The sequence below is a fragment of the Acomys minous genome, assembly GCF_964271855.1.
Source record: "Acomys minous genome assembly, chromosome: 1".
NCBI classification, from domain to species: Eukaryota; Metazoa; Chordata; class Mammalia; order Rodentia; family Muridae; genus Acomys; species Acomys minous.
Window position 1 is genome coordinate 10,461,232 of NC_140483.1, and position 8,691 is coordinate 10,469,922.

An 8,691-nucleotide genomic window follows, 5' to 3' on the forward strand; every position below is an offset into this window, starting at 1 on the left:
GGAAGGTGATTATGAAGTGTATTAGGAACCTTGTACTGGCACGGAAGGGAGAACTGCATTGCCTCACAGGACCCCGGGATCCACTCCTCACTACAGAAAACCAAACCAAACCAACCAACCAAGGAGCTGGCGAGAAGGCTCAGTGGGTAAGAGCCTGCTGGGTGTGAATGAAAACCTGAGCTCAGGCCCTACGTAAAAAGCTGGGTGATGCTGCATGGGAGCCTGTATGTAACCCAGCACTGTGGTGGCCTGAGACAGGAAGATTCATTATTGCAGCTTGTTGGCTACCAGCCTAGCCCAGGGAAAGATCCTGTCACAAATGACTAAGAGGAAACATTGACAGAACAAGAACATGTGATATCTTCCTCTGACATCCACATGTGCACACACAGCACAGGGTGTGCATACCACATACACATGTGCCCATATACAGGCACAAGCACCTGCCCCTACATCTGTGCATAACACACTCACACATGCATACACAGGCGCAGACACCTGTTCTCACATATGTGCATAACACACACAGGGACACAGGCACCACTCCCGCGCACACACAACAGCAGGTATGTAGGCTACAACATACATTCACTGTAGTGTGCTTTTCTTTAGCAGCCCCGTCAAGCCAGTTCTCTCTTCCCTTGCCCTCTCCTTCTACTGTGGGAGGAAGGCATGAGCTGAGATCTCAAGCTCGGGGGTGAGTGCTGGGGGGGGGGGGTTGGGGGAGGGAGGAAGGAGGAGTAGGCCAAACTGCCTGCCTGGTGCAGGACGAGAGACCCAGATGACTCTTGGCTTGAGAACAAGGAGGCTAGAACAGCAGGAGGTGGGCTGCGGTCAGTGGGGCGTTCGGAGCAACAGGACACGGGTTCAAATCCCCTCGAGAAGGTTTGCTTGAAGCCTTCGGTCTCGACCGGGCACCCAGATAAAGAAAGACTTCAACCCCATTTGTCCCTGACCGCATTTCTCCTGGACACTCAAACCTGGCTTAACTGCAACAAGAGAAGAAGAAGAGGCTGTGCTATAGAGAGCCCAAGGATGGCTTCTTAGGTTCTGGGAGCTCAAGAGGGGTCCAGGGATCACTGCTTATGATAAGCAGGACCACAGTCTACGGACTCAGCCATAGAATAAAACAGTGTAAAAGCACACTTTCCTTAGCCACCCCGTGTTGCAGGGTGACCTGGAAAACCGTGTTTCTTGTTGTGGTGTGGCTCAGCCCTAGCACACACCTTTAACCCAAGGGCTTTCTGTAAACAAGACCTAAGTCAACCATAGGTCAAGAGGTGGAGTCAGCAACCAGTTGACAGGGAATGAACATAAAAAGCGCAGGAAGGAGGTACATTGAGTTGAAGGGTATTTAAGACAGATTGGAGAAGAAAGGGCTTTTTCCTTCTGGTACATTGGTGGAGTAGGAAAGTCAGCTGGGTGCTTTCTCTGCTTCTCTGAACCATCGAGTTTTCACCCCAGCATCTGGCTCCCGAGTCTTCATTGGTAAAATTGAACAATTGGGATTTTGTTTTAAAACAACAACCTACAGCTTCTTTGAAATGTGTGTGTATTTTAAATTTATTGTGCTCATATTTGCTTATTTGATGTGTGTACATGCACGCACGTGCACCATGACGTGCTTGTAGAGGTCAGAGGACAGCTTGTGGGAGGCAGTTCTCTTCTTCCACCATGTGGGTCTCAGAGACCATCTTTAGGATGCTACTAAGCCATATCTCCCACTCCTTGTGTGCTTATTTATGTAACAGATCAGTACTGAGGACCTGATGATGCTGTGCAGGGGTGTGGCCGCGTGTCCTGGCATCGGGCATGACCACTGCTGTCACCCTCTGGGGTTTCATGTACTGGATGATGACACTTGGGGAACTAAGTTAGGGTTTCTATTGCCACAAGAAAACACTGTGACCAAAAAGCAAGCCGGGGAGGAAAGGGTTTATTTCTTCCATCATTGAAGGAAACTAGAACAGGGGCCCAAACAGGGCAGGAAGCTGGAGGCAGGAGCTGACGCAGGAGGCCGTGGAGGGGTGGTGCTTACTGGCTTGCTCCTCATAACTTGCTTTACTCAGCCTGCTTCCTTATAGGACCTAAGACCACCAACCAAGGGGTGGCATCATCCGTAATGGCCTGGGCCCTCCCCCATCAATCACTAATTAAGAAAACACTCTACAGGCTTGCCTGTAACCCTATCTTATGGAGACTTGGGGAGCACGGCGGGGGGGGGGGGGCTCGACAGAGTTTGTGTTGCCTGGCTATCCTGGAACTCACTCTATAGAACAGGCTGGCCTTGAACTTAGAGATCTGTCTGCCTCTGCCTCCCAAGTGCTGGGACCTAAGACACATGTCACCACTGCTCAGCAATGGGGACTTTTTCTTAATTGAGATTTAGTCCTCTCTAAAATGACTTTAGTTTGTGTCCAGTTGACATAAAATTATCCAGCACAGAGGCATGTAAGAAACCGCCTTGAGGAGAAGCAAGCAGGACTGGGCCAGGAAAGGAGCTGAGCTGTTTTGCCCACCTGCCGGGATCTCAGCCCACCACACAGGAAGCCCTTAAGTTGCCTGGCCTTCACGATGAGTTGGGCATGCCTACTCTGGCCTCTTCATGCCTGAGCTGCCCTGGCAAGGATGTGCACCTTCAGAGGAGGCCCTGAAATGATGCTTAAAACACCTCCTCACTGAATAGTGTCTCCTGCTTCCTCATGAGGACACGAGGGTGGCTCTGTCCTGTACTCCATAGTGGCCCTGGCATCCAACTCGATCTCCTCTCTGTGGGGGGATTGGTTAAGAGACTCAGCTTCTTTGAATCAATTTGCCTGCCTGACAAATGGGGTTGTGACACAGCTTGGCATCATCAGTGGAGCTCAGGAGCAAAGCCCCTCATGTTTGGTGTAACAGTTATTGGCAGTTACAGTCCAGGGTGAGGACTGTGCACCTGTGAGGCTCGTGGGTCCTCAGGAGAGGCCCCTATCCCACTGTGGGCTCATCAGGTAGAGGGGGAAGGGACATTCCAATCAATGGAGTCACTTGGAGAAGAAATGTTTTTGGCTGGATTAGGTGTCCAGGGACTGGTAGGAGACAACAGGCCCTTTCAGGATCCTGTACTGACCTTGGCAATGTGGGGTAATTTCAAGCAGGTGCATGTGCTCTCCTAGCCGGCTCCAAGCCTTGAACCCTTACCGTTGGAGGACAGGAAAGTGTCATTCCAAAACCCTGGCCTTAGAAGGCAGGGAGTGGTGAAATAATAGCCCATGATGTAGAGGCCCTATGAGGCCCTGGGCCCACGGTGTCATGGAGGGGACTTGCTGTCCTATGCAAATGGGAACTTTGAGTAAACTGTCCTCAGAGAGAAGCCCCACTTCCACCTGGTCTCAGCTCCAGGAAGCAGTAACCTGAGCATTGTGAGGGAAGTCGGGAGGGACTGGCCACGTGATTTTGATTGCAGTGTTCGTCTCTGGGCTTGGTACCCTGTCTGGTTCAACGACGAGGGCTGAAGTGAAACACACTGTCCTCCCTGCTGCTCTGCCAGTCTCCTCTACAAAGAAAGTCACGCCTTGTTTCCTTTGACCCTCACTTCTCGGCTGCCTCTTCTATATGGTCACTTCCTATTCTGCTCTCCCACCCCACCCCTTGACTTCTTAAGATGCTCTCAAGGCCACAGTGACAATCAGCAAGCCCAAGGCTTACTCTCAACTGGGCCCCAGGGAGGAAGCAGAACAATAGCAGTGAGGCCCTGGCAGCCTGTGCCCGTCTGTCCGGCAAGGGGGGGCGGTGTCTGCATTGTGTTTCTGGGCCTGTTGTTTCCCCAACCCGCATCCTCACTTCCCAGTCAGGAAGGCTGCCTCCCTTGAGCCCCATCCACCCCTGTTGCTCAGCAGGGCTTCTCCCACAAACCCGGTGGCTCTGATCAACCTCCCACCCCCCAGGGCTGCTCTTGTGTGGTCCTCAGACTAGCCTCTCCCTAAACTCACTTCTCCATCCTGTCTCAGTGTGAGGTCTTCCTGTGTAGCTGGGGGGCCTGGGGAGAGGAAAGGAAGAAAGAAAATTAAAAACGGAACTCTTCTCTTTTGCTTGGTTTTTCTTTTGACATATATAGACCTATATAGCCAAGGTTGGCCTCAAACTCCCTGTGTAGCCAAAGATGACCTTGCCTCCTGATCCTTCTGCCTCCACCTTTTCAGAGCTGGGGAGGCAGTTGTGTGCCACCAAGCTCCACGCATTAGGCTTAGTTTAAAGGAAGCTTGGTGGCGCAGCCAGCACCAAGTTTGGTTTGGGCTTTCCTTCAGTGTCAAACCTAATATAAAATGCAAATCCGTGTGTCAGGTCCAAAGGAAACCTGAAACAAATTGCTAATGGAGGTGCTTTTGAGCATATACCAGAGCTCACTCTGGCTCCTGGGCTCGCTCAGTACCTGTGGCTCCACTTAGCTCTTGCTAATCCGTCCTTCACCCTAAATTTCTCCAGCCCAGTCTTCACTTCCATTCCCCCAGTTTCTTATTCCCATATAACCCTGCCATTTTTGCCTGTCTCTGTCTCTTTTCCTCCCTCCCTCCCTCCTTTCCTCCCTCCCTCCCTCCCTCCCTCTCTCCCTTCCTCCCTCTCTCTTATTTTATTTTATTTTTTTAAATTCACTTTACATCCAGATGCAGCCCCTCCCTCATCTCCTCTGGGTTCCACCTGCCCCCCTTTCTTCTCTCCTACCCCCTCCCCTAGTCCTCAGAAAGAGGGATCCCTCCTCCCCTACCATCTGACACATTCTCTTGAGTCCCTCTCTCTCTCTTTCCTCTCTCCTCTCTCCGTTACATTTGCTCCCTCTTTTGCTCCCCACCACCCCCACTCTGCTCTCCCGACCAGGTTCAGTCAGGTAGCCATGTCCAGTCTACTGCTTTCTCTCTCTCCTCTGGACAATTCCAGATGCCTCTGCCTACAGCTGTCCTTTGTATCTACAATAAAAAACTGTCTCCTCAACCGTACCTTGAAGCTGTCATGCCCTCACTTTTGTTCACTGTGGAGAGCCAGTGGGCCCTGGGCATTTCCACTGGGCAGCCCTCCTCAGGAGCATCAGCTAGCTCCCAGCACGGCCCCCTGTGTCATCACTAACACAACTGGAGAAGTTATTCTGAGTGACTGTGACACTGCCACCAGGGGCTCCTGGGGGGTGTGTGACAGCGTGTAGGAGATAGAGAGCAGGACCCTTGGTTACCCCTCAAGGACTGAAGGGCCCTGGAGACCGCTCTGCATACTGATTGTAGGGAATGGGAATGTTGTGGCTCCAAAGCCAACAATCTCTTGGTCTGTCCAGTTCCTTTAATACAGATTCATCACTCATGTTTATATCAGACCTAAGGTCCCTTTGACTAGCAGGTGGACTGCTGGAATGGATTTTAACCAGGCTTACCACTAGCTTCCCCCTATCTGTAAACTTAACGTCATCAGATACTATCTGAAGCCTAGAGCAGGGATCCCACTCCAACTCCCATAGCACAGAGTCCCCACTCCACCCCCACGGACACTTTGATGTGAATAAACCCTCCTACTCCTTTTGAAGTGGGAATTGTGTTTTGCATTCTTTGCCTTGATGGTGAGAACTTAGAAGATTCGTCCTGTGTGATAGCTGGCCAGACCCCCGCAGCAACAGCAAGATGCCCCCCAGGGAGGTAGGGGAAACAATAGGGGTGTAGGGGCTAAGAACCAGGGAGCTGGGGCTGAGGGTCACGGGATCAGCAAAGGGCAGCTGGGCAGGCCCTGTGGACGCAGCATCGGAAGAGGCCTGCCCGCAGATATATAAACAAAAGAGGGCCAAGCTTGTCCACCTCATCCAGGGCCCCAAGGGGAGGAAACCTCAAATGGCACCTGCTGCTGTCATCCTTGAGAGGAAGGGGACACCTGCTCTTCATGTGACTGGATACAGAAGTCCCTTTGTAAAAGGTATCTGACCCTCCACCAGCCCCTTGTTCTGACCACCTACTGCTTTTTTGTTTTTTGTTTTTTTGGTTTTTTTGAGACAGGGTTTCTCTGTGTAGCCTTGGCCATCCTGGACTCACTTTGTAGGCCAGGCTGGCCTCGAACTCACAGCGATCCACCTGCCTCTGCCTCTGAAGTGCTGGGATTAAAGGTGTGGGCCACCACGCCCCAGCTTAACCACCTACCTCTTAAGGCGCCATCCATCGGAATTTTAGGGAGGACACATTTACCCTATAGCAATGACAGACGTGAAAATATAGATTTGGTCTCTGCTCTCAGTTCCTGACTCAGGCTCCTGAAACTCTGGGCTATTTCCTGAGCTGTAGACAGAGCTAAGCACATCTTCAGTTCTCATAATTGACCTTTGATCCTGATTCTCGATGCGGGCACCTGAGACCTTTGTGATCTCCAGGGTGACTTGAGCGTCTGACACTGCATTCTGCCTCCTGAAGTGGCTGACATTGTACTGAGGTGATTCTGGGTGGGCCCCTGGGTGAGGGCTGGTCCTAAAAAGGACAAACCTCGAACAGGAATGTGGACCAGTCAATGTCAGCCCATGTTCTCTGGGGAGGGGAGAGTCACTGCAGACTAAGTTAATCATCAAACAAGCCATCTAGAAAAACCCCTGGACAGCAGGACTTGGGGAAGGAGCAAAGCCATGTGTTGAAAGGGTGGTGTCTTCTAACTCCACGGGGACAGAAGTTCCTGCGCTGACACTTCAACCTTATCCTGGGCATCAAGCTGGTGACTCACGCCACTTATTAAGACAATGATCCACACACTAAAGTGTTTCAGAGTGTTTCCCAAGTCTGCAGACAAGTGCCTCAGACTCACTGGGTCATGAGAACCCTGAATTACATCCAGTTAATCGGAAGTACAGCTGACAGACCACACACTACTTACAGTGGGGGCTGAGGTCTGAGGCAGACTCCAGGGACTAACACCTGAGCCTGAGGGAGCTTGTTCCAGAAAGGAATTGAGTCATACAACTTTACCTATTGGTGTCACCTGGACAACGTTCGCACACATCGGCTGTCGAAAGTGGGAAGTGATAAGAGTAAAAGAAAGAGAAACACGTTTGCTTGTTTTTACCCCTTCAACAAAGGTTGAGAAAGTCCTGGGAGGAAGGGCTGCCACCATAGACACTCAAAGTCCTCTGAGAATTTTCGGGAATCTAAGCTGACCCAATGTCCTATATATGAGTGCCTGCTAGGGGCCCCTGCTGAACCCCAGTGACACTATATCTTGGGAAATAGGCAACAGACCTCAACAACCAGCCACATGTAGGGATGACCTCACAGTAGCCTAGGTCAGGGTGTGGACTCCCTTGCTTCCTAGTACAGGCATGTCAAAGACAGATGACAGAAGAGCTGACGGCCACCATGGACAAAGCAAAAGAGGTGACTCCAGCCTCTGGCACAGAGCAGGAAAGTCTGAAAGTGGATAGGAGAGCAACGGGGAGGTACTCAGGCAAGGAAAGAAGAAGACAAGCTTCAGGAGGGCAGAGGGTAGAGGGCAGAGGGCAGAGGGTAGAGGGCAGAGGGCAAAGGGCAGAGGGCAGAAGATAGAAGGCAGAGGGCAGCCATGTTGAGATTGAGAAGCCAGAGTGCCTGAGGCACAATGCAGGTGGAAACTGAGATTCCACACAGAAGCCACTTAGCAGACTGGGGAACATTTGATTGGGTCTAAATTGGAGGAGGGGTAGCCCTGGGATCCAGCACATGGTCTGAGTAGACCCACCTTGTGGCATGGGTACAGGCCAGCCTAGAAGAGGGTAGGGGTAGAGAGGGCATTGGGTTGACAGAAAGGGAGGGTTTGAAAAATGGCTGGCCTATGTCCGGATAGTGGGGAAGGCAGGAACAGGGCTGGAACAGGGAGGAACAGGGGTGAAAAGTCTTTGAGCTGAGGCCCATGCCTTCTGTTTATTTGTTTAACGTGCACAATGCCTCTGGGCTGTGCCAGAAGCACAAAGGGGGGCAGGGGAGGCCCAGGGCTTTCTGCAACAGCTGCAGTGTTTCCGGCTGCTTGTTGTCATCCTTACCTTGGAGATGGTCAAGTGACTGGCCAAACCCTGACCTTAGCCTCTCTAAAGGAGGCAGAGGCATATTGTGTACACTCTCTCTACTGATGTTTCTTGGCACTGGGCTCAGTCTGACTCCTCCTGTGGAGACTCCAGTGCCTGGGGTGGGAGGGTTTTGTGTGTTGTGGAATGTGCATTCTTCAGCACAACTCAAGAGTCCTTTCAGTGCACGGTGACTTCTCACTCTCACGACAGCTCATAGACACAAATAAGACTCTCTTAATATTTAAAGGAGGGACTGAGTGGGCAGAGGTGCCTAAGACCCTGTCTAGGTAAAGCTCAGGTAGTTTCCATCTTGCTTCCTGGGCCACATCTTCCTCCTAGGTGGAACCTGAAAGGTTTTCTCTGCTATGGTCCTCAGGCACTCTGGCTCCTCAGTGTCAACATAGCTACCCTCTGCTATCTGCCTTTCCACCCCCTGCCCTGCACTATGAGGGTTGTCCAAGTGACTTAACACTGGCGTTCCCAACCAGCTCGGTGCTTCCCATGAGAGACCAGGGGTCCACCATGCTGGTTTCTCCAAAGTTTCTGGGAAAGTTATAGTATAACTGGATTTAGCAGTGCATGTCTGCAATCCCAGCACTTGGGGAGGTAGAGGCAGAAAGACAGGGTTTCAAGGCTATCCTTAGCCACATCATCAAGGCCAG